At 41.8% G+C, this 26,951-nt stretch overlaps 1 protein-coding gene across 5 annotated transcripts in view; it reads right to left on the bottom strand.

Annotated features, from left to right (window-relative positions):
- TMEM266 (transmembrane protein 266) overlaps window positions 1-26,951 on the bottom strand; it is a 193,240-nt gene that overhangs the window by 94,441 nt on the left and 71,848 nt on the right. Inside the window, exon 1 of one of the 5 annotated variants that reach the window (XM_075132989.1) lies at window positions 10,348-10,508. The exons of the other annotated variants lie outside the window; for them this stretch is intronic. The gene's annotated coding sequence lies outside the window, so the exon portion shown is untranslated. Of the gene's footprint in view, window positions 1-10,347; window positions 10,509-26,951 lie in introns of those variants that run through there. 5 annotated transcript variants of the gene reach the window in all.

A 26,951-nucleotide genomic window follows, 5' to 3' on the forward strand; every position in this document is an offset into this window, starting at 1 on the left:
TGGATATGTATCGGGGCAGTCAGGGGACAGGGAGCAGGTGGGTGGATAGGTTGGGGATTCTGAGGGGGGCAGGCAGGGGGTGGGAAATGGGAGGGGCAGATAGGGAGCGGGGACCAGGCTGTTTGGGGACGCATAGCCTTCCCTACCCAGCCCTCCTACAGTTTTGCAACCCCAATGTGGCCCTCGGGCCAAAAAGTTTGCCCACCCCTGCCTTAGCTCATTCCCTGGTGATCCAGAGAATTCAAATTACTAAAAAAAGTCACTAGCTGGCAACCATGTCTTGCGATCTCGTCAGCTCTCACAAGTTAATCAAGGTAAGCCTAGTCAGTGTTTGGAGGGGGTACTAAGGTAAAGAGGATTTCATAGAAAAGCCATGTTTTGTTATGCTAGACTGCTCCTATTTTTTCTCACACAGAAGTTTTACCTACAGTTCTGGGTTGCTTAACTTCTCTGCTTAACTTTTTAAGTATTTTCATACTTATTTTTTAGAAACAGTTAACTGTACATCTGAGGTGAAAATCCTGGTCTCATTGAAGTCCACAGCAAAGATCTCATTGATTTCAATGGAGCCAGGATTTTATTCATGTTTTCTAAGGTTAATGAAATGTTAAGGTTGCTTTTTGTGTTCTTTTTATTCCAAGGGACACTTCAGTCCTGTTGGAACCTTGTGCACTCCCACTTCCATCAATTAAAATCCCTCACTCCTGTAAACCCAAGTCATATACACCATCCTCCTGGACCGGAACTCCTTTGGAGACCATCAGTATTGCTCGTTAATTTTCCAGAGCAGTAAATCTCAAACAACGAGCAATACTCTGTTCCCACATGGAAGGCTCAGAGCATTACCATTAGGATAGAAAATAAATGCATAAAACCCAAAAATAAACACACACTATTTTGCACTGATATAGTTCCCTGCGTCTGAATACATTTTAACAAAGCCCATCCATGAGAGGCAATTAAATAAAATATTCATATTACAGACAGGAAACAGAGACAAAGGCTGACTTTTGCTCAGTGTCATACACTGAGGATGGAGCACAGCTATGAATATACCCAAATATCCGCATACCAAGTCCACTCTTCTAAATGTTGGACTACACTCTCTCCTCCCATGCAGAGCTGTATTGTTAAACATATTTGGAAATTTATAAAAACAAAAGTTAAAAAATTGCACTGGTAGACTGAATACTGAAGTGTGTTCCAACACTGTGTGCAGCACAATTTTTGAATTATGACGAGGCTTTCAAATTCTTCTCTTTATAAACTGGTACAAGGAAGTCAAATTAAATATCTAGAAGTGAAGGTTTTACATTAAAAAACACTACACTATAACAGAAACTTGCTGCTATTGAAAAATAGCTAGGTTCCGTCATCTTTCATAAATGCTATGGGCACCTTTCCAGCAAGGATACATTTAATTTGAATGAATTTGTAGTTTTACTGTATATCTTAATGGCAACTGCATAATGGCACATAGTCAGCCTATTAATATGAAATACACTGATCTTCTCCCAAATCCAAAATAACTCCCTGTAGTTTTAGTTTTTAGTGACAAATAGCCTGGTGGCTTAGTTTGTAAATTCACAGACAATTACTGTATTTCATCGTGGTGCACATATTGCATATTGTTAATCAAAATCTTGTCTCCTGCCTCAGAAGGTGAAGCAGCCCACACTATCTATATGGCCTAATGTGCAATAATATACATGGCGGTAAAATTCCTTCCTGACTCTTGGAGATCACTTTACATCTCTACCCCAGCTGAGTTCTGAAAGATCATGTCAGGAAGGAAATGCACATACAAAGCACATCTTTGAAGTCTAGTTTCCTTCCCTGCTCACTGTTAGTCAGTTGGGTGTCAATACCTAATACTTGTACTTGGGAATGAGACTTAGGATCTTTTTGGGTGGAGGAATGGAGAAAGGAACTAGTTTTGAGACCCAGCTCTTGCCCCCTTCCTTCTCCCAGAGCAGTTCCACAGAGGTTGCTATATAACTTTAGGGTACTGCAGGAGAGAGGAGGAGCAGCAAGACGCACAAACAGGCTATATAAAAAGCCACTTGTGATGGGAAGGGGCAGCAGGGAGCACATTTGCATGAGCTCACCACCCCACATAATGGCTCAGAACCTTGCTCCAGGGGCCAGGGAGAAGAACCGCCACCCTCTTCACCAACCATAGTAAGGGTATGGTGACCCGGTGCAAAGCTGAACTATGCAGATGTAAAGGGCTAATATCCACAGTTACCTTTAGTCTAAGCACAAGTATGGTCTGAGATATGGCTCTGTGAAGAATATTTCCTCTTACAATATGTCTGCTGCACAAAATTTTAATTTGTCTTCCATTTCTCTCTTATAGCGGACAATTAAAGTAGATATTTTGGAGTTTAATTAGGTAATTACACTTTTTTTAAAATCACTTTAGTTGCTAATCATTGAGTTTCTGTATCTGAATTGTATTTTGGAGACGAGAGGCTCTAATTTTTCTCTGCAATGGAACTGAAATATTAAAATAATTATTGATTTTCTATGTAACTGGAACGTCAGCAGTACATTTCACTAATTGATGTGTAATGGGTTTTCAGAACTTATTTGACTGGAGTTAACTGATTCATTAGTTATTTTAGGTAGAATATAAAAGAGGATTACTGAAGCACCAGAAAGCAATAGTTTAAGAAAGCACAGAAAATAAAGGGTACTTTTTTCTTTTCTTTTTCCTGCAAGGTGGAGTAAAGCTTTTCAAAATGTATTATTTATATCTTGAGAGAGACAAGGTAAGAGAGGTAATATCTTTTTTTGGACCAATAAAAGATATTTCCTCACCTACCTTGTCACTCTTAGATCCTGGGACCAACAAGGATACATCAACAATGCAAATAACTATGGATAATTTATTTCTTCACATTTATGTTTAAAATACCTACCCCTAGTTTTAGAAGTTTTGTACAAAACTCCATACACACAGGGAGGACACAAATCCTTAACTGAAAGAATAAAAAAAAGTCCAGTCCACCAACTTCATCCCATCAGATCACCTATGCAACTAAAACAACCATCCCTGTCCAACCATTAGATCCTTCAAACCCCACCCACTCCAAATACCACAAAAATATATAGGCAAATTCAGAGGATGACAGATGAGGGGAAGGATGTACCAGAAAATAATAACAATATCACCATGTATTTCTTAAATAGTGCTTTTCATCAGTAGATCTCAGAATGCATCACACTCTTTAATGTTTTTATCTTCACAACACCCCTGTTAGGTATTATTATCCCCATTTTACAGATGAGGCACTAGGAACATACAGACTAAGTGACTTGCCCAAGGTCACATGGGAAGTTTGTGGCAGAGAAGAGAATTGAACCCAGGTCTCCTAAATCCTAGGTTAGTGCCCTAACCATTGGCTCATCCTACCTTTCAATAACCTACCACCAGCTGTCCTTCTTTTAAACAAGGGGATTAGTTTGGGCTCTTCCACTGGTTGCATTTGTGGTAGTGTCACATACGAGGAAATCTGATGTAAACAGATTCTATACAGGATGTTGTATGATTGATATATGACCATTTATCTCATTACTATTCCCACTATTTGACAATTGCAACAAAACTCGTACAAAGTATGTCACGTAAGTTGCCAATGGAAAAATTATGATTCACTAAAGATGATTATCCTGTTTAAATGCATGTATCATTTATGTATCTGAAGTTATGAATATTGGCTATAGATTTGTATTCCAAATGTCTTTGTTCCTGGGGTAACTCCCACTAGGTAAAATCTACATTGAAGCCAGACAGCTTTGTGTTTATGGCCCACCAAAGGCAATTAACTCTCACAATGGGCCATAGAAGAAACTCATTCTGTCCAGATGTCTCTTTCTGAAGGCGCCTTAGCTTCCAAGTGGCCCCTGTGAGTCAGCAAGACATGTAAGGGCATGTGACATGCTCATCTGACCCTGGACTCCTTCTTGTGCCAGTAATAATTTTCCACAAATTGTAATGTGTGAGCTTAATTTAGGGACAGTAATTTTCCAAGCACATGGCAGAGGGTATAAAAGACGCTTGAATCATCTCCATGTTTTCTCTTTCCTGCTCTGATTCTCTGGACTGTGGACTTACAACTAAAAGGAGCATATTTGAACTATGGGCTGAGGACCTTCCAATCTTTTGAAAGTTACCAGAGACTTTACAAGCCAGCAGTCTATAACGTCACTGCTACAAACCTGGTATAAGAACATTGCCATTCTTGTATGTAATGATCTATTAACCATTTGTAACTCTCTTCTTCTTTTTTCTTATAATAAACCTTTAGATTTTAGTTACTAAAGGATTGGCAGCAGCGTGATTATTGGGTAGATCTGAGTTATATATTGACCTGGCTATGTGGCTGATTTCTTGAGATCAGAAGATCCCTTCTTGAGATCAGAAGATTAAATTTGATTTTCAATAATCACTATTCATAAAATCTAGTGTCTAGGTGGTGATGGTCTCTAAACTGCACCCATCCACTAATTCAGTGGTTCTCAAACTTTTTTTTTTTGCGGACCACTTGAAAATTGCCGAGGGTCTCAGCGGATCACTTAATGATATTTCCAAATGTTGTTTGTCCTATTAGCTAACTATTGTAAAGCGCTTTGGATAAAAGCGCTATATAAAAAAACAATAATAATTAACGTTTTTTGTTCTACAAATAAAAGCACACAACTCATATTTTAATATCACTTACCTTTCTAATGTGATGGATGTGCCCTCTCTACCCCGCCGCAGCAGCCCCCAAGCTGGGGCTGGGAAGCAGCTGCAGCAGCCATAGACCTGAGGCTGGGAAGGATGGCACTCTCTCCCCAGCAGCTGCAGCCCTGGAGCTGGGGAAAGTTGCCTCTTTCTCTGGCTGCCGCAGCCCTTCACATCCCAAATTTCTCCCATCCCCTCTTCTCACTCCACAGCCCCCTCCCACCTACCACCTATTCCCCCCAAGGCCACCACTTCACCTTACATGTGTGTCTTCTCCAGGGTTCAGGCAACTAATTAGTGGAGCCATGCCTGCACAGCTCCACTAATTAGGTGGGTGGCCCTTCATTCTCTTGTGTGTGACCTCCCACGCATGCACCTTAGCGAGAACTATCTGCGGACCACCTGAAGGGAGCTTGTGGACCACTGGTGGTCCACGGACCACAGTTTGAGACCCTCCGCACTAATTAGAATCTAGAAACAAAACCCAAAGCCATGCAACACGTCAGTACCAGAGTTGGGATTAGAACTATTGTGTTCCTGGCTCCCTGCCCATGCCAATCTGCTACACCAGTGGTTTTCAACCTGTGGTCCATGGACCCCCTAGGGGTTTGCAGACTATATTGAAAGGTTCTGTGAACGATTCTTGTTACCATAGAACAGTGGTTTTCAACTGAGGCTATGCCTAAGATTTCCAAAGTGGTCCACACCTCCATTAAAAATTTTTTTGGGGTCCGCAAATTACAAAAGGTTGAAAACCACTGTGCTATACCATGCTGCCTCCTAAGAAAAAGCGAAACCTGCAGTCTCAGTATATTCCTTACTGGGAGTATATATGAAATCTTCTGTTCACCAAAACGACTAAGTAATTTTGTTTTAAAGACTTGTTTCAATTACAAAAATAAGGAACAGCAAAATCAATAAAATGTCTCCAATAAAACAAGGATACATGCACAGAATTAAAGTTATACTGGCCTGAAATCAGGAACTTGCTACAGTAGGTCCTGGCATAGTGCCAACAACGTACTGTTAGATCAAGGGTTCAGTGACAGTTTTAAGGTCTGATATCTTGCGATCATTCCTGTCTATTCTTTACAGTTCATGAGATACGAGTCCTTTAAAAAAAACACATGATTCCAATTATTTGCACCAGCCCTCACTCTCAACAAACAAGCATACTTAATTCAGACATGATTTTAGCAACTGACAGCTCAGGAACTCATGTTTTATACCCTTTGAAAAACCGGGGATTCCAGGCTTTCATTTGTTTCCAGTAATAGCTGTCAGAGATCTCAGCTGCTAGAACTATGACAGGATTAAATGGAGGAAAGTGCAAGAGGAACAAGCAAAATTATATGATTTTTAAGATTCCAATAGCTAATCTCTCTGGGCTAGAAAAATTGGGGCACACTTTTATTATTTATACAGCACACAAAAATGTGCTAGGTACTTTACAGAGCAATTTCTTTTAAATGACCTAGGCCCTGCTCCAAAGAGCTCACAATCTAATTTTAGACAAAGGTTTCAGCAATATGATGACATAGTTACTCAAGTTTGGAAAATCTGTACATCTTGATAGTTCCATTAAATTATTATATATTTATAAGATAGCACACCTTGTGTGAATGACACTGAAGATATGGTGAAGAATTTGAAGGAGGAGCAACTGATGGCATGGGAAATAAAGAACAGGTATGAGTTTTTTTTCAGGACCCATCAATTTTTTCAAGAATTGGACTTAGACCCTCAATTGTACAGAAAAGGTTTTTCTGGCAGGTATGCCTTTTTAAATGAACAGAAACTTTCTTTAATAATCCAGTGACATGGACACACCATCCCCCTACACATAGAAAATGCCATGCCATTGTTGTCAGAGGAATGGATGGCAGCAGTGTCCACAGGACTGGGAATGGGATTTGACAAATTCAAGGAGGCCAAGGACAGGGTTGCCAACTTTCTAACTGCACAAAACTGAATACCCTTGCCCCACCCCTTTCCCGAGGCCCCACCCTTCCCCTGCCGCTTTTCTGAGGTCCCGTCCCCACTCACTCCAGCCCCCTCCCTCCGTCGCTCGCTCTCCCCCACCCTCACTCACTTTCACTGGGCTGGGGAAGAGAGTTGGGGTGTGGGAAGGGGGGAGGGCTCCAGCTGGGGGTGCAGGCTTTGGGGTGGAGCTGGGTATGAGGGGTTTGGGGTACAGGAGGGGGCTACAGACTGGGGCCAAGGGATTTGGTGTACAGGAGCAGGCTCAGGGATGGGACAGGGGGTTGGAGTGCGGAGGGGGTGCGGGCTCCAGGAGGGAGTTTGGGTGTGGGAGGGGGCTCAGGGCTGGGTTAGGGGATGCAGGTGCAGGAGGAGGTTGTGGGGTGCAGGCTCTGGGATGGAGTTTGGGTGCAGGAGGGGGCTCAGGGCTGGGGTAGAAAGTGCTGGGTGGGGGTGCGGGCTCTGGGAGGGAGTTTGGGTACGGGACGGGATTCCGACCTGGAGCAGGAGTTTGGGGTGCGGGTGGGGGTGCAGGGTCTGGGAGGAAGTTAGTGTGAGGGAGGCGGTTCCAACCTGGGGCTGGGAGATGGGATGCCGGTGGGGGTTCGCAATCTGGCAGGGAGTTAGGGTAGGGTGCAGGAAGGGGTTCCGACCTGGGGTAGGGGGTTGGGGTGCAGGTGGAGGTCTGGGGTCTGGAAGGGAGTTAGGGTGCGGGAGGGGGTTCTGACCTGCGGCAGGGGGTTGGGGTGCGGGAGGGGGTTTGGGCTCTGGCCGTGTGGCACTTACCTCAGGCAGCTCCTTGTTGATGGCACAGCGGGGCTAAGGCAGGCTCCCTGCCTGCCTTAGCTCCATGCTGCTCCCAGAAGCAGCTAGATGGAGGTGCGGTCAGGCAGCTCTGCACGGGTGTGTGCTGCCTGCATGTGCAGGCACCGCCCCCGCAGCTCTCATTAGCTGCGCTTCCTGGCCAATGGGAGCTGAGGAGCTGGCGCAGGGGCAGCAGGCAAAGCTTCACTGATTGCCCCGCGCCTAGGGGTCAGACATGGCGGCTGCTACCGGGGAGCTATGCAGAGCCAGGGCAGGCAGGGAGCCTGCCTTAGCCCCACTGTGCTGCTGACTGGACTTTTAATGGTCGGTCAGTGGTGCTGACCAGAGCCGCCAGTGTCTCTTTTTGACTGGGTGTTCCAGTCAAAAACCAGATGCTTGGCAACCCTAGCCAAGGCCCATCAGGAAAAGTCGACACAACTGGTCCTCTCTGAACAGCCAAATGCTTTCAACCTCTGAAGGGATTCTGAGGCTACAGAACAGTTAGTTCAAACTCTAGCAGCATTCACATACAATTATTTTGCTACTACTTCACATGCTGGTTTGTGGATAGGATATGGAGCATGACTCTGTGGTGCTGAGGCCAGCTCAAACCACCTTGAGCCTTGACATGCCTCATTTCAAGAGCCCTGAGGAACTCCTGTGCTATATGTGATTATGATGTATGTCACACTGGAAGCATGCCACTCAGGCTGTTCTCACCCACATAAGCTGTTGCCTGACTCATTTTGTAGCAAGTTACTACAAGTGCCTCCCTTCATTCTGCAGAAAGGAGGATACTGTATGGGCCATACAAATGTGAGAAGCTACACAGATCTGTTTTTCCTGTCTGTTTTAACTTGATTGTTGCTTTGCTAAAGGAAAAGAAATGGTCCAAAACACAATCAGTCATATTGATTGTCAAAGGCTTTCCCTCTTAGGGTAAGAAAATGTGGCATTCTAAAATATATTCCTGACAAGGGGACAAACTCTGCTCTCTCTCATACCAGGAGACAGTGGAGTTATTGAACTTACATCAGAGCATGTAAGAGCAGAATTTGGCCATAAGGCTAAAGCTTTAAGCCGCTGTCGTGCCCTTCCCAGAGCACTATCATCACTAGATGGTTTGTAAGACTTTTAAAGTAAAAACATAGCTGAACAAGTCAAATTATCTGTTTATTTAACTTTGGAGCTCAAGAACTAACTTTTTCCAGATACTGAAAAATAGTGACTAAGACTACAGATTCTGCATCCTTCAGCACATGGTAGGATTACTCAAGTATCCAAAGATACACTCAGTGGCTGACAGATCAGAGAACTAACCAATGAAAGTTCAAGAGGTGGATTCTGTTGTCCAGAAGTTCTCAAACTGGGGTCTCAAACTGGGGACTGCTGATAGGCCTCTGAGAGCTGGTTGGTCACAGAATGCTGGCTTCTCTGATTTCCCCTGCAGCGACTGACTGACTGACTAACACTCACTCTCTCTCACACACACAGACACACTTTTAATGTTACTTCTCCACATAAGCATTTGCTGTAGTTACCACATAGATGTCATACAATCATGAATGGTAGAGAAGTGGTCCACAAGACAATGTTTTTAAAATAAGAACTTACACTGTAAATGAGTTTGAGTACCCCTGCCAGGGCTGACTTTGATGGACGTTTTGCAGGCTTGAATACTGCAGGATCTAGACTCAGATCTTCTAGTATGGGCTTTCTCAAATACTTCTATGTGAAAATTCCATCTATACTGCACACAATCATTTAAAATAAAACAAATATCCCTTTTCCCATACTAGCTGTAATAGTGTAGCCATCTCAGATGTGTACATTTTATAATGTTAGTGCTGAGATTTACACTAAGTAATCCAAATGGAACATAAGAATGACCATACTGGGTCAGACCAATGGTCCATCTAGCCCAGTATCCTGCCTTCTGTCAGTGGCCAGTACCTGATGCTTCTGAGGGACTGAACACGACAGGACAATTAACAAGTGATCTGTCCCCTGTCATCCAATCCCAGCTTCTAGCATTCAAATAAAGTAAAAGGTCTGTGAAGAAAATGTGTGCTACAATTTACTAGACAACCAGTTGCACAGCATTACTATCTATTACTAGATTTTTAGTTATTAGGTGCTTATTTCTAATAAAGGGCCTCTGAGCATTAACCAAAATACAACTGAAAACAATAATTATCAAAAAGGCAACATGGGCCAGTGCATAAATCCTAGAACTGGTTTAAGTGTATATACACACACATACACACCAAAAACAAAAACCACAGAGACAAAATCTAAAAAGAGGGATAAAAATGTCACCAGTCTCCTTGAATATGCCACAGATCAACTCTAATACAAGGCCACTACTAACTTCCAGACCCTCCTTTTATTTTGAGATTATATTATGGGATGATTGGCAGTTCAAATACCACCAACCTAAATGCCATGACAGGAGACTAGGTCAGCAGGTGGCTTCATATCATAAATTTGATTAGCCCTTGCCATACATTTCCTCCCTTGCTTATTTCATAATGATCCCTGTGAGCAGATGGGTGGTTCCTTCAGTAATGAATGGGAAGGATCTCTTAGCAAGGGTATGATGAAACAGTAATTTAAAGTTAAGCCATCAGTCAAGTCTTGTTGCCCAAGATAGAGGGGAAGAAAAAATAGTGTATAAGGGTCATATACTGAACCTGATCATCATTATGAATCAGCTTATTTTCTGTGATGGCTAATCCCTTCTTTCCCCTTCCTCTATTCAAGGCAAAGCAAGGTTACCAAGCCCAACTCCCACAAAGTCAATCCAACCCCTCTAAATACACAATATTTACCTGAAATAAAGCCCATCTGTCCTGACATTCCCATTGCTTGGAATGCACAAAGTGTCTGGAGGAGAGCAGCTTTATTTCTGCCAAGGTCAGCAGAGGTGATCAGGCTTTTGTTGGTGATTTCTGCACATGACAGTGAAAACCTGGAGTTTGGACTCTCAGAGTTTTCCCTTGGGAGATCAATCATTCTGACATCTGGGTCTACTCCATTTTTTCCTCCCCTCTGCTAGAGAAAGCAAAGAAGAGATTTTGGACCTTGGTCTTCTGCACCTCATTTCTCTCTGCTAAAGGCAAAGGGCTGTCTGATTAGACCAGTACATGATTTCCTTTACATTCTTTCCAATTCCAGAAAAGACAGATGAAATACCCTCATATTTACCACATTAATATAATTAATTTTTTTTTTTTACTTTTCTTTTGGATCAACTGTACTGTATTGTTTTGTCTTGTTTCTTCCCTATAGCCTAGGAGAGTCACATCCATAATTAGGGTGACCAGGGACTGGAGTACCTCCTTCAGAAAGATATTCTTCCTGCACCAACAGATCACCACTGGGACAAGTCCACTATTCTCCTGGCAATAATATTTTTTAATCCAGGTCACAGTATTTTGTCTGTGGACTCTCAATTTTTCAAGTGAGCATGAATGTTCACCCACAGGACTAGGTCTAGTCAGGATGCTCAACACCCTCATGCTCTGACATACTAGAATGGTCTCTTTTAGATGGAATTCTGTTGTCAGGAATTTGTATTGGCACCTTTCCACATACACCCACTCATATCTGTTATTGCTCCAAAATGGGAGCTTTTGGAGAGCACTGAGGGAGTGATTTCCTTAATTCACCATCAGCTCTACTAGCTGAAAAGGTTTCTGAGATCCTGGATACTGCTGAATTTGTTCTCTTTGCTGATCTACTTTTTGGCAGCTATTTATGGTAGATTCCTTTATGTATGATAAATGCTACAATCATCACTTCTCCTAGGGGAAATGTAAAAGTGCTGATCCCAGCCCAAATGGGTATATAGTTTGCACTGAAAACGTAACTCCTCTACTGCAAGGCAGAGAGTTCTTTGGTGGTCTGAGAAACCAGGGATATGGAAAAACACGTTATTAATTATTATTATTAATTATTATTATTAATTGGTATCACTGTAGCTAGTTACAGACCAATTTAATGTGCGAGGCCAGAATTTTTTTCATTCTTCAAATATTCTCAGTTCCACCACTCTATTGTTTCTTCTTTAAGGCATAAGTGCTAGGAAAGAGAAAATTAGCTGCCGGACTTTTAGGTAGAGTGAAATCTGGAGAAGAGAGACGGCATTAAAAGAAGAAAAATGATTTCCCACCCCCTGCAAATTCTGACTCTGCCAGATGGACAAGTCCAGAGCAGGAACCCATATATCTGGAATAGCTGCAAGCCAAACCCAGAACTGCTATATTTTTGTCAGACTGGGAAAAACTATCAGCCACTAATGAGACTCTACTACAGTTAATAATTTACCATTCAATAGCAGCTTCCATCTTAGAATCTCAATGCACTTTACAAACAAATGAAGTAAGCCTCACATCCCTGTGTGACACAGATGCTATCTCCCTTGTACAGATGGGGAAACTGAGATACAGAGAGGTTGAGCGAAATGCCTGTGGTCACTCAGGAAGTATGTGGCAAGGCCATAAATATAACTTAGGCTTCGTCTACAATGCAGTTTCATTGTTAAAACTTTTGTCGCTCAGGGGTGTGAAGAAAACACCCCTCTGAACAACAAAAGTTTTAACCACAAAAAGTGCCGATGTGGACAGCGCTTCGTCAGCGGGAGACGCTCTCCTGACAACGAAGCTACCGCCCCTCATTGGGGGTGATTTTATTTTGTGCCGTTGCAGCTATGTCATTGTAAGATGCATAGTGTAGAATAGCCTTAGATTTCTTAACTCCCACTCCTGTGCCTTAATCATAAGCTTATTCTACCTTTAGTTTGGAAAACGGAATAGTGTAAATATCCCCAAACATTACCATTTTTCTTCATTTCTCTTTGTGTTTAAACAGAGCTTATATAATATTAAGTGTTGCTGCATACACTCACAAAACGAAATTCAATGAAACTGAAATATCTTGTTTCAGAGTAGCAGCCGTGTTAGTCTGTATTCGCAAAAAGAAAAGGAGTACTTGTGGCACCTTAGAGACTAACCAATTTATTTGAGCATAAGCTTTCGTGAGCTACAGCTCACTTCATCGGATGCATTCTATCCGATGAAGTGAGCTGTAGCTTACGAAAGCTTATGATCCGATGAAGTGAGCTGTAGCTCACGAAAGCTTATGCTCAAATAAATTGGTTAGTCTCTAAGGTGCCACAAGTATTCCTTTTTCTGAAATATCTTGGAAACTTTTTGAACTGCTAGTACCATACAGCAAGTGGAAGTGTGACACAGTGCATAATACCCACTGTCTTCACTGCTGTAAATATTTCACTGAACACAGCTCCCTTCATTTCTTATATCAATCAGGTAACAAGAGATTCAGCCATTTCACACCTAGGCTCTAATGAAAATGTTGCTGTTTCCTGCTTGATAGAGACCAATCATTCAATGAATGATCAAGCTGTTGCATGAGTTCTGAATGACTACAGCATGTCATTTGATAATGTGGTATCTTCTGACCCAGACAGAGCTGCCTACAATATATAATTAAAGGTTTCAGATACACTATGTTTGCTCCTGCCAAATGCTGTTCACGCAATATGCTCTGTGCATGCAATGAAAGCAATAGCAAAACATTCTATTTCATTGAAACAGCTTTGATAAACTGTTTCAATGAAACTACTGTATAGCACCAAGATCAGATGTCCAGAGTCCTTCCAGAGGAACAAAATACCACTAAATCAGATGTTTCTCTGCAGTACCTAATTCTTAATTAACAAGAGCTGTATTTTTGTTCCTGGCCCTTTGTTTCTTTTAAACATTATTATTAATAATCACTTAAATTATGATATTTCCCCAATAAGGATCAGTGCATTAGGCACTGTACAAACAGAAGAGACAGATCCTGCTCCAGACAGCTTACAATCTAAAAGATAAATATACTTCAATGTGAATTTTAGAGCCTGTGAAAGGCATAGACGGATGCTGAGAGTGAAATCTTCTATTTATCTACAAAACAGTCAATAGCGCAAGTGCAAGCTTCCAGGCCAGTATGGGTCAGTGCTTCAACCCTGATCTGGACGTACCAACTTCAAGCGCAAGATGAAAGCTCATTCTGCATATGGCCCATTAAATCCACACTCTCTCCACTGAGGCTGTCAATAAGGAAGCCATTGTTGTACGCAGTGTTGTAGTAGCCATGTCCATCCCAGGATATTAGAGAGACAAGGTGGGTGAAGTACTATCTTTCACTGGACCAACTTCTGTTGGTGAAAGCTTATTTCTCTCAATAAACAGAAGTCGGTCCAATAAAAGATATAACCTCACCCACCTTGTCTCTCTAATAAGCATGCCAACTTAGGCGGTGTTTTTTGGAGCAGGATGTGGATACCTGCTCACTTGGAAAACATCCCAATTCATTTAAGCCGTCAAAGAGCCATCAGATACGAACTAATTCATTCACTATCAACCATTGCCTTTTATTTCTAAATTTGTCACTTGAACAATACCTGAATCTTCTTCCTCTGTCTAGTTAACTTTATCCAATGCTTCCAAAATTAAGTGGGGGAAAAAAAAGTGGTATTGTTTTATGTTTTAAAGTGAATCATTCCCCTGCAATCTTACAGGAAATCTAAATAATGTTGTGCTAATGACATGAGAATCAAAAAGTGGCAACCAGACTGGTTTCGATGTTCAAAGTGAAGCTTAAAGGACTCAGTCAAAACGAAGTCAACCCAATTTTTAAAAAAGTGACAATAAGTACTGTGTACGGCAGGGGTGGGCAAACTATGGCTCGGGGGCTGCATCTGCCCCTTCGGATGTTTTAATCTGGCCCTTGAGCTTCCACCAGGGAGTGGGGTCTGGGGCTTGCCCCGCTCCGGTGCTCCAGGCGGGGGCTTGCCCTGCTCCACGCATGCTGTGGCTCCACGCGGCTCACGGAAGCAGCGGCACGTCCCTCCTCAAGCTCCTATGAGTATGGGCAGCCACGGGGCTCCGCACGCTGCCCCCACCTCAAGCGCCACTCCCAAAGCTCCCATTGGAACCACGGCCAATGGGAGCTGCAGGGGTGGCGACTGTGGACAAGGCAGCATGCTGAGCCGCTTGGCTGCACCTCTGCATAGGAGCTGGAGGGGAGACATGCTGCTGCTACTGTGAGCTGCTTGAGGTAAGTGTCGCCTGGAGCCTGCACCCCTGACCACCTTGTGCATCCCAACCCCCTGACCCAGCCCTGATCCCTCTCCTTCCCTCCAAACCCTTCGGTCCCAGCTGGGAGCACCCTTCTGCATCCCCAATCCCTTATCCCCAGCCCCAGCCCTCACCCCCCCACCCCAACTCCCAATTTCATGAGCATTCATGGCCCACCATACAATTTCCATATCCAGATGTGGTCCTCGGGACAAAAAGTTTGCCCACCCCTGGGCTAAACTAACTACCCTTTACCCAACAAACATTGCCCTAAAGTTGCAATCATGTGAATAAAAAAGAAAAAGAACTCAAAACTGTCAGGTGGTAGATTAGAAAGGATCTGCTTTGTCCTGCCTCCTTTTATAAAAAGTCCTGGGCCATATGCCAGCTCACTCCAGAACTTCTGAGAGGTATTAAGATTGGCCAATGCAATCCCTCCTTACAAAAGTTGAAAACACTGGTCCACTGCCCCGGGAGTACAGTTGGCTCTCAGAAGAAGCCACAACAATCTAACACCACCTGTTGTAATCCGTGCAACTATAGTGAACTATAAATAAACATCTGAGTAAAAATAAACTTACAAGAAATTACCTGTTCGCATATTATTCTGACAACAATTTTTATTCTTGGTTAGAGGCTAGTTTTCTAAAACAGCACCTAAAGACAAAAATTAAATTTAGCATTTTAATCCTATTGTATTTTGCCTGAGTAAATAGCTATATGGATGTATTTTCATTTATGCTGCAGACCAAGAAGTTTCTCTACTGTAGATAGAAATATTCTGTTATACTATATGTAAACTCAATTAATTTTAGAACTAATGGCAAACATTCATACGTACAGTCAAATTCATAAACCTTTATGGCACAGTGCTACTGATAAAGCAGATACACCTTCAGACTTGTTTGAATAATGAAAATATTGAAAAATAGTTCTACAGAGGAATTCCGCCTCGAAGAGAATGTAGTCATGCAGGACTTATAGTGCTTGATGCTTTTAGAAAATCTACATTATTACCTACATTGTTGCTTTATAAATTCCAGTGCACATTATAAAGCCAGTCATGATTCTGAAGTCAAATTAAGTTTTGCTGCAGAATTGGGTCCCACTTTTGCCATTCACTGGTATGTGAAATTTACTGTCTCAAAATTCTTGGTTTTGTTGTTTGTTTGTTTTCTAATTTGTCTGATTGTAAAATTAAATTAGAAGCTGAGAGTTTAATAAAATTCAAAAAAGTACTAGTTATATATGGATTACAGAGGATAATTTTTTTATAAGGGATATAAATTCTTCTACTTCAGGACACAAACCAACCACTACCAGAGACAGCTTGGAAAAAACTTCCCTTTTGGGAAGTTTATTCCATAATTGTCCACTGTAGCATTTCCTGTAACTTATTCTAAAACATCTGGTTGTGGCCACGGTCAGAGAGGTTATTAATCAGATGGATCGTGGAATTGGACTGGTCTGGTACAGCAATTCCTATTTTCTAAAGTTTCCTATTTCTGAATTTATTTTGTTTTAATTCACATATCATACTGTATAGTAAACCACTAAAAATAGAACATGTAAGAATAAATTAATTGTGGCAGCATATAGACACAGGTTAGGAGAAATATGGAGAAGTACCACCGCCAGTAAGAGCACAATGCCACCAGAGGACAATAGCCGCTACATCACCTTTAAAGAACCCCTTGGTTTGAGCCTGGAGCACCCTCTTGTACCCCCAACCTCACATCCCCAGCCCCACCCCAGAGTCTGTACCCCCAGCCGGAATCCCAACTCCCCTGGCACCCCAAACCTCTGCCCCAGCCTGGAGTCGTCCCCCCCCCGCACCCTGAATTCCTAATTTCTGCCCCCACCTCAGAGCCCACACCCCCCAGCCAGAGCCCTCACCCACTCCCTCACTCCAATCCCCAATTTTGTGAGCGTTCATGGCCTGCCATACAATTTCCATACCCAGATGTGGCTCTCAGGCTAACAAGTTTGCCCACCCCTGGTGTATGACCTACACATTCTAATAGGAGATCAGGGCCCCACTGTCATTGGCATTGAACTCACATATAACAAGATAGTCCCTGCTCCAAAGACCAAGGTAGTTTCAGGTAATATACATGCTTCTTATTCCCCCTACCAACTTTGTTGTTTTACAATTACATTTTCTTATTTTAATTTTTTTTCTCCCCCATGCTGCTGTGTGAAAGATCCAAACTAATGACAGGGGGAAATAGGCAGTACACACAGGGCTAGCTGTAAAACACTCAAAGTAAACAAACTGAAAAGGTAGATATAATTTCTTTGACCTTTTAGCTGTATTAATCTTAAGTGTTACTTGTAGGTTAGACGAATCCATGCAAAATTGTGATTTTTTAAAAATATACTTATTTTGGTATCTCTCTGAACCAACGAAATACATAATAGAAAGTTATACTGTTAACATTATTTCAGTTTTTAATAACTTGAAGCCCTATTATGGCAAAGGAGTCTACAAAGACAGACCCTTACACTCATATGTTGACCCACAGGAGGCAATGCTACTTGATTTTGTAGGACCTGGTCATTAACACATAGTAACAAATATGATTATTTTAATGTCTCTTTATATAATGTGGGGTTATATATATATATTTTATATGTGGGGTTTTAGTCTAGAGCTGTGAGATATATATAAATATATATAGATAGATAGATATATGTATATATGTGTATATATATATCTCACAGCTCTAGACTAAAACCCCACATGTAAAAAAGAAGCATTTTAAAAAGCTGTTTGTTTAAAATTATCAGATAAAACAATAAAAATAGAAAGTATTTAGGATGTTTGGTTTTGCACTTAAGCAAAAATTTGAGAAGTGGGTTTGTGCTATGGAGCAAAAATATAAAGACTGACTTACTAATTAGATGCACAGTATTATCTGCATATCTAAGGTAAGATACCTATCACCATACACATTGTTCCAACAAAAAATATTTTAGACTTTAACCCAAAATGGCAAAGATTGCCTCTTATCTATGTTTGTACAGCACACACCACAATGGGGCCCCCAATCCTTATTGCCTTTGAACATTACCATAATACAGATGTTACTAACATAGGAGTTTGAGGATCCACAAATAGGGATCTGTTTTGTTAACCCTTTGTGAACAACTCCCATTCACGGGAAAGAATAAACACTTGAAGAGCAACTGAAGTCAATGCAAGTTTTTCCTGAATAAGAAATGTACGACGGGTTCCTGCATGAGGAGTGCATGATAAGTGCATATATATAGCAACCAGATGGACACTGCAGTGCCATATGCTCCCCTCCACTGCAAGGCAGGGAAGTGAACAAAGATAAATTAAACTGGGTGGAAAAGAAAGAAAAGTGGGGGATGACAGAGCAGGGAGGATGATGCATCTGCAGCATGCTGCCCCCCATACCAGGAGCCTATATAAACTCCTCTGCCCCTGCTTGCTGTAACTTGGGACATGGAGCTCAGGGTAGGGAGGGCAATGCCAAGGTGGCGCTAGAGAACCACAGCTCTCTTCACAGCATAATCCTTGCTAGGCAGGTTGATGTCTTGTAAAATTAACTTAATGTTACACCTAGCATGATTAACTTCCTGAAAAACCCTTTTGAGAAAGGGTGGGTATCACACAAGCATGGGTTAAAGAATCAATAGCATCATGGCTCTTGAGGAGGGGGGAAGCGTGTGGAGAAAGACAGCACTACAGAGGGACAGCTCTCAGCCCTCTTGAGGCTTTGGAACTTCCTTTTCCCATGGATCACAGAGCCCTTAGAGATCATGTGAACTCCGCAGTCTCCTCTGAATCTCTTCTTGCCAAGGGGAACTTGTGTCAGATACTCTTAAGCGAACCTTGGAGCTTTCTAAGCCCCGTTGTCCCAACTGGAAGATACGATATGGTCACATATTATAATGACTCCAAGGAGTATTTGCCCTTTTGAGTTTTTTTTTTATGACTAACACCTTTAAAAGATAAACATTTCTATTTATGTAGTTTACTATCTGTTTCCCTGCTCAAAAATCCTACTTATTTAAAAATAATCAGTGAACAATCAAATTACTTAGAATGTGAGTGGGCAGAAAGGATAGAGAGAAAAATCTGATGAATAATAGTTACAAGTGCATATTTTAAAGGTTCTTTTATTTATGGATCAACTGTGTAAGTGAACATGAGTACCTTGGGCTGTCTCCCATTTCTACTTAAAAAAAGCTGTTTTCCAAACCTACTAATTTTATCTTTCCAAACAAGAATGTGATAATTTATTGGAAGGGGCCTGTAAATTCCACTAGCTTATTAAATACTGAGAAAAGTCATGGGTTGTTTACTGACTGATGCACATCACATGCCCAGTGATCATACCTTGGCAGTTTGCTAATGTAAATTATTACAGCTAAGAGCTCATGAGCTAACTAAAAAACTTTTTAGAATTCAGTTTTTGCAATAAGAAGGTCTAAGGCTTCATATGGAAAATGTAAATCAGTAGAGAGGTATACCTTCGGCTAGGAGGGCTGATAGTTCAGATGGTGGATTTCCCACCAGAAATTATACGATGGACTTGGACAAATGAACACATTAGGTGAAATCCTGACCCCAATGATGTCAGTGGGAATTTTGCCATCAGCTTCAATGGGTATGTCTACACTGCAGTTAAACACCTGTGGCTGGTCCATGTCACCTGACTCAGGCTACGGGGCTTAGGCAGTAGGGCTATAAAATTGCAGAGTAGACATTCAGACTCTGGGACACCATGAGGGGAGAGCCCTCAGAGCACAAATCAGCTGGCACAGGCCAGCTGCAGGGCGTTTAATTGCAGCATAGACATACCCATTGAAGCCAATAGCAAAACTCCCACTGACTTCAATAGGGTCAGGATTTTACCCTTTATGTTTGGGAATTCTCATTTTTAATTATATGGGGAAGCTGACAGTGACCCCTGCATTTAAGTTTCCTAGCACTTTCCATTATAAAAGTTTCCTGCAACTTTTTTTTTCTTGAGAAGCTCTGACACGCCCATTTAGGGTGACCAGACAGCAAGTGTGAAAAATCGGGACAGGGGTGGGGGGTAATAGCAGCCTATACAAGAAAAAGACCCAAAAATCAGGACTGTCCTTATAAAATTGGGACATCTGGTCACCCCCACCCCCTTGTTTACAAAAGGCCGTTGAAATTCAACAGGGAAATAGCCCTTTAGCTATAAAAGTGTCCTTTCTTTGTCCTGTGACATTTCATGCAGATTTAGCTAAGATATATATTGTTAAAAATGGTCATCTCTCATCCCTTGCTTGCATGGCTCAGGAAAAATCTGGCAGCCTGCCAAAATAACAAGTGATATGAACATTCTAAAGTCAGGTTCATGACACTGACAAAGCATCAGCATCAGCACACACTGCAGCAGGAAAGCCTAGGAGCTTCTAGGGCATTAGAGGAGGAGGGTTGAGGGGAGAGAGCCAGGCCAGGCTCTCCCCAACACCACTCCCCTGGATCAAAAATATGTTCCTAGTGGTCCACCCCCTATCTGGGTACAGCACATAGGGCAGGAGCTCCCACAATTCCAGGAGAGGAGAGAGTGAGAAAGGTGGGTTGGGAGGATCCTCCTTACAACCTTCAGAGCCAGCACTTGGCTCCCATAGCCTAACCCTCAACTCTTAGACAACTGCCTTCTCCTTCTGTAGCTCAAGTAGCAGAGGTTAGTGCTGCAGGTTTAAGGTTAAAATCCTGCTGTTAATATTTCATTGGGGAATTGTAGAGTTGCACATAGAAGAATGTTTTCTCTTTTCTGTTAGTTGTTTAGAATTTCTGAGGTTTTTATACGTTACAAGACTGTTATTTTGACTGAAAAGTCATGTTCTTGAAAGTTAGGAAATTCCAGATTAAAGGTTGCCCGTGCATCTTTAAATCTGCCTTATTCAGGTGCACTATGATACAGTATTTAATTTCGATTACCATTTTTTCCACAGGACCCCCTGCCTCATTCAGTGTAAAGGATGTACACACAAGGGGGTGAATTACATTTGCACAGACAATCTTAATCTGGCATTTCCTAATTTTTGAGTGCTTGACTTCACAACCTAAAGTTCCTTTAACATAGTTTTTTAATGTAATTATATTTGTATATAGTGACATAGATGTACATGGTACTTTATAAAGCAAGGAAAAACATGGTACCGGCCCTGAAAAGCTCACAATCTAAATGATCATAATAGCACAGGATGAGGGAAAAGATAAAATGGAAGTGGGACAGAGGGAGAAATTTGTACAGTGGAAACATTACATTTTTGAATAAACCAAGGAATAAGCAGATGTTCAATTAATAATTATTTAGAAATTGAATCACCTCCATATGCTTCTCAAGTTTACATAACCCATTCTGCCTCTGCTTAAATTCATGCACCACCAATGATTTTGGTGCGATTACATGGGTGTAACTGAGGGCTGATTTGGACCCTAAAACTAAATTAAGTATTAAACTCTATTATATCATTCTCAGCAAGCCAACTCCAAGCACAGCATATAGCTTGAGTAACTGGGTCTTCAGGGACAGAGACAGTGAAGGACTCCGCCTATTACCTCTTGTGCAACTTCAGGGCCTCCTGCACCCTGTAACCACCTTATTCATTGATTCCCGCAGGGGCAAGGGCCTATGCAAAGGGTGGCACAGGGCAAGTTTAGCCCCACAATAACAACAAGCAAGAATTTTTATTTTATATTTAAAAGCATAAATCTGGAATGTCACAGAATACGTTAAAGTGGAGTTAAACTGATAAGCAACTCTAAAAGTATTGGTAACATTTTGTATTTATTCTGGCTTGGCGATAGTCATAGGAATTTTACAAGTCAAAAGAACAAACTTTCTGTATTGCTCCACAGCAGACTCGGGGCCTGCTCCTGCACCCATTGAAGCTAATGGGAGTTTTGCCTTTGGTTTCCATGGGAGCAGGCACTCAATCTGGGATTCAAAATAAATAAATAAATCTAATATTTTCTTCCTCTTATATAACAACTAGCAATCAAGATTCTGCAAATAGAACTTAGTTGACACTTTTGATGATAACACATGCAGCAGAATAGACTCCAGCTCACTTTCCCATGGCTATATTAGCTCTGCAGCATTAACAAGGATGAAACTTTCTGTCTGTAAAGTAACCGAGTCATCCAGGGAGCAGATTGGTTGAGTAAGATGGCATCCTTACATTGAGCCCCATTCACTACCCCTTTAAAGAGGTAAGAGTTATTCTCCTGTACAGTGTTTACACTATGTAGCACAATTAGAGTAACTGCTTGTTCTGCATTCAGGTACGGCAGGAAATTTAAACACATACAGATGCTGGAACATGTAGACTTTTGCCTTCTGGTAAAGAGGCTGGACTTCTGCAGGGAGGGCAGTCTAACTTCTCCCACTTGTGCTTTGGATATACTAAAACACAAATCCCCTTAACAATCCCAGAAATTTGTTACTTTCATCCCCCTTTGCTAAAAGCTGTCCATACAAAGGGAGACTCAGAGCTACCTTCACCATACATTAGCACAGAGACAATCCAAGAGGAAACGAGCATCCAGCACCCAGCCAATCAGGGTTGCAGGAAAATTGCCATTAGCCATCGCAGCAGAAATAGCCATGTGGCACAACAACGAGAATGGTTGTGGTGGGTACTGAACTGCATAAATCCCCATAGCTTTCTAGTTGTGCCCCTCTAAAACAGCTATATCAACACCCACACACTCATACACTGGGACAGGCATGGTGCCTATGGGAACAGTTAACTCTACCCACTCTGTTGCATCCAGAATATCTGTCACTAATCACATGTAGTGTTGTAGCCGTACTGGTCCCAGGGTATTAGAGAGACAAGGTGGGTGAAGTAATGTCTTTACTGGACCAACTTCTGTTGGTGAGAAAGACAAGCTTTCAAGCTTCTTCAGCGGGAAAATGTACTCAGTGTCACAGCTGGATTTATGATTTATTACAACAATCTATAACCCTCTTAACCGCCCCTTCTTGTCCCCCAGTTTTATTTTTTGCCCCTATGACTGGAGAGGTGTTAATGGGCCACTTCACCTCGAATGGTCCCTTGAAATATGTGTTAACTACTTACGCTAAACAATCTGTTCCACCTTGTATTTAACTGTGACCCTCTGAGTACATTTCCCAGATCTGAAGAAGAGCTCTGTGTAAGCTTGAAAGCTTGTCTCTTCTCACCAACAGAAGTTGGTCCAATAAAAGATATTACCTCACCCAGTCACAGACATTTCAACTGAGTTCTAGGTTATTCATTGCACACACACACTGCAAGCATGGCCCGATGCATGCTAGATCAGGGTAGATCCCTGCTTAGCAGACCTTTGTCATGCCCTTACTAACACCCCCTCCACTGCCCCATGAATTGGCAGGAGTTATGTCTGCATACAGCCTGTTATATTTTAGTTCTAAGACTGAAATAACTGCTCACTCTTGATACACATTCCTTTTGTGTAGAATTTGGAGTAGTCGCCCATCAGGCTAGCCATATACTTTCTTGTCTGACCCAGACCTTCTCATCCTTTGTCAGAGAAACATACCACACTGTATACAGGGGCTGCATAGTCAATTCTGCAACTCAGTGAGAAAAATGAACATGAAGTTACTACAATTTGTTCAGAAACATGCAGGAGTCAGTGAGCATATGTACTGCCTCAGGCACGCAGGCACTTTACTCACTGAATTGGACCTGCAGTCACTTTTCTGACCATCAGCCCACTGTAGTGCTGCCCAGGACACAGTGTGTCCAAAGCAGCATGCACTAGTTTCCTGTTCTGAACCTTTCGTAAGAGAGGGAGAAGCATTCCTTTCCTTTTCTGCACAAAGTACACTGTCTCGCAACAGTTCACAAGCTCAAGGTAACAATTATTTAATGCCAACATCTCATCTCACAACAGAAGACTCTATATGTCAATACCGTACAGCTGTTGTCTAATTTGTGTGGAATATCTCTAACATGCTCATACTACATTAATGAACTTTTTACAAGTATTCTGACATGCCTGATCTGCAGGAATTTACAGTATCTGCACAAGAACTAGCAGAACCATTCAGTACCAGTATTATCTCAGTTCAACCCTTTACATATAATACAATTTTTACAATATATTGAGCAAAAAAACAGAAACAAAATCTTGCCTTATTTGTAAATATCAACTAATGGTCACAACAAATAAAATAATAAAACAACACTGGTTTTCACTTAAATGGATACAAGCAAAAGAATCTTCAGATTAAAACTACCACAGAATGCTTAGCTCAGTCCTGCTGTGCTAACTTTTTCAGCAAAGATAGCCAGCAATATATGGCAATGCACCTCACAATATATTACACACACTGGATTCAATATAGAAGATGTGTTTATGTGTGCGTGTGGTTACATTTATATTATATATTATCCACACTTGAGTTATACCTAGTATCTATAAAACCTTTTGTACCTACAAGCAAACTTGGCTCAAGGGGTGTGCACTCAGTCTGTTGTTCAGCCAAGTGATTGTCTGTTGTGAAATATGCATGTACAGAATACAGAAATTTACATCAGACCAAATTTACCAGCCCCAGGACAATAGGAAAATAAACTGAAATAGTGATTTATGTTAACTTAGGAACCTCACTAAATGAAGTTAATGTGACATCCTATGACATCTTATGTTTGAACATGGATCTCCAACGTTTACTGATTTCATCCCTATACATGTGTGTAATGAAAAAAAAAAAAGACTGCTAATTCTGTGCTACATAACTATGCAGCAGATTACAGAGGGAAAACTAAACATTTTCTTGATTAAAAAAAAGAGTCCTTATGGATTTGGCCTTCAAAAACTATTGCTGGTCTTCTTGCTGTGACGTAATACCATGCTAATGTAGGTCAGAACCTTGTTGACAAAAGTCACAACATAATTTTATGGATTTACAGCATTTAGAATGAAGGCATGATTCAAGAAGCATTATCCTGAAGAAATCACACAAAAGATGGATGGGGGGCGGGTAAGGGAAGATGGCATTAATGCCCCCAGACCTCTGGGATTCTTTATACTTACATCAGGGAATGAATATGGTATAAGGTGGTTCCCAAGGCTGCTTTCTAGGATCAAGCATGTAATTCTTAATCATACACCTGCTAACGTGTAGCTCATTACTTGTATCCTCGTGAAAGAACCAGCAATGTAGACCAGGACTAGCAAGGTACAACTAAGCAATGATGGAAAACAATTTTTCTGGTTTCACAGCTATTGACAAATCATGGAATTGGAAAACTCAACAGCATCTAAGAACTGGATCAAACTCTAGGCAACCCTCCACATACTTCATACAACTCCATACCAGCCAGAGCTTATATCTTTTTTGTTTAAACAAAAGAAGTGACCAGATTCAGAATAACTTCTAAACTAATGACCACATCTTCAGTACAAATATTTACTGTTCAGTATCTTCTTTTACATTAAGTACAAATATTTTGGAGTCCATTTTCCCTCCTCTACTTATATTTATAAATAAACTAATGATGCACTTAATAGAAATAATGAGCAGAGAAAGGCATCTAAGACACGACCTGCACCCGGGGCAATTACAAAAAGGGTAATGCCCATACACCTTACTACTTATATACACCCTCTATAGGGAATCAAGAGTATGCCTGTTGTATTGAGGGCAGTGCACTGCCATATATACTAATATAGAAATCCACAGTCCACCTATTATTTGTATAGTGGGTGCTATGCTGACATGTCTTACCTCCAGAACCCCAGCGCACATCTATTAACATTCTGATTAACATCCTATAGAGTAAACAGGGAAAGATTAAGAATGAGCTCTCAAAACTAGATACTCTCATAAAAAACAACCTTCCATACAAAATTCCTCGTGGCTGGACTTTACAAAAACTAGACAAGCCATTTACAGCACACAGTTTGCTTCTCTACAAAGGAAAAAGGACACTAAACTATCTAAACTAATACATGCCACAAGGGGCCACAACAGTGGTTCCCTTAACCCACCCAACAATATTGTTAATCTATCCAGCTATATTCTGAGCCCAGCAGAAGAATCTGTCGTATCTCAGGGCCTCTCCTTCTGCCCTCCACCCCCACGAACATGATACAGTTCTGTGGTGACCTAGAATCCTACTTTCGATGTCTCCGACTCAAGGAATATTTCCAACACACCTCTGAACAGCACACTAACCCACAGAGACCTTCCTACCAACACTACAAAAAGAAGGATTCTGGGTGGACTCCTCCTGAAGGTCAAAACAACAGACTGGACTTAGACATAGAGTGCTTCCGCCGATGTGCACGGCCTGAAATTGTAGAAAAGCAGCATCACTTGCCCCATAACCTCAGCCGTGCAGAACACAATGCCATCCACAGCCTCAGAAACAACTCTGACATCATAATCAAAAAGGCTGACAAAGGAGGTGCTGTTGTCATCATGAATAGGTCGGAATATGAACAAGAGGCTGTTAGGCAGCTCTCCAACACCACATTCTACAGGCCATTACCCTCTGACCCCACTGAGGATTACCAAAAGAAACTACACCATCTGCTCAAGAAACTCTCTGAAAAAGCACAAGAACAAATTTGCACAGACTCACCCCTAGAACCCTGACCAGGGGTATTCTATCTGCTACCCAACATCCATAAACCTGGAAATCCTGGATGCCCCATCATCTCAGGCATTGGCACCCTGACAGCAGGATTGTCTGGCTATGTAGACTCTCTCCTCAGGCTCTATGCTACCAGCACTCTAGCTATCTTCAAGACACCACTGACTTCCTGAGGAAACTACAGTCCATTGGTGATCTTCCAGAAAACACCATCCTGGCCACTATGGATGCAGAAGCCCTCTACACCAACATTCCACACAAAGATGGACTACAAGCCATCAGGAACAGTATCCCCGATAATGTTATGGTAAACCTGGTGGCTGAACATTGTGACTTTGTCCTCACCCACAACTATTTCACATTTGGGGACAATGTATACCTTCAAGTCAGCGACACAGCTATGGGTACCCGCATGGCCCCACAGTATGCCAATATTTTTATGGCTGACTTAGAACAACACTTCCTCAGCTCTCGTCCCCTAATGCCCCTACTCTACCTGCGCTACGTTGATGACATCTTCAACATCTGGACCCCTGGAAAAGAAGCCCTTGAGGAATTCCACCATGATTTCAACAATTTCCATCCCACCATCAACCTCAGTCTGGACTAGTCCACACAAGAGATCCACTTCCTGGACACTACAGTGCTAATAA

This window comes from Caretta caretta, chromosome 10 (genome assembly GCF_965140235.1).
Source record: "Caretta caretta isolate rCarCar2 chromosome 10, rCarCar1.hap1, whole genome shotgun sequence".
In the NCBI taxonomy this organism is placed as follows: domain Eukaryota; kingdom Metazoa; phylum Chordata; order Testudines; family Cheloniidae; genus Caretta; species Caretta caretta.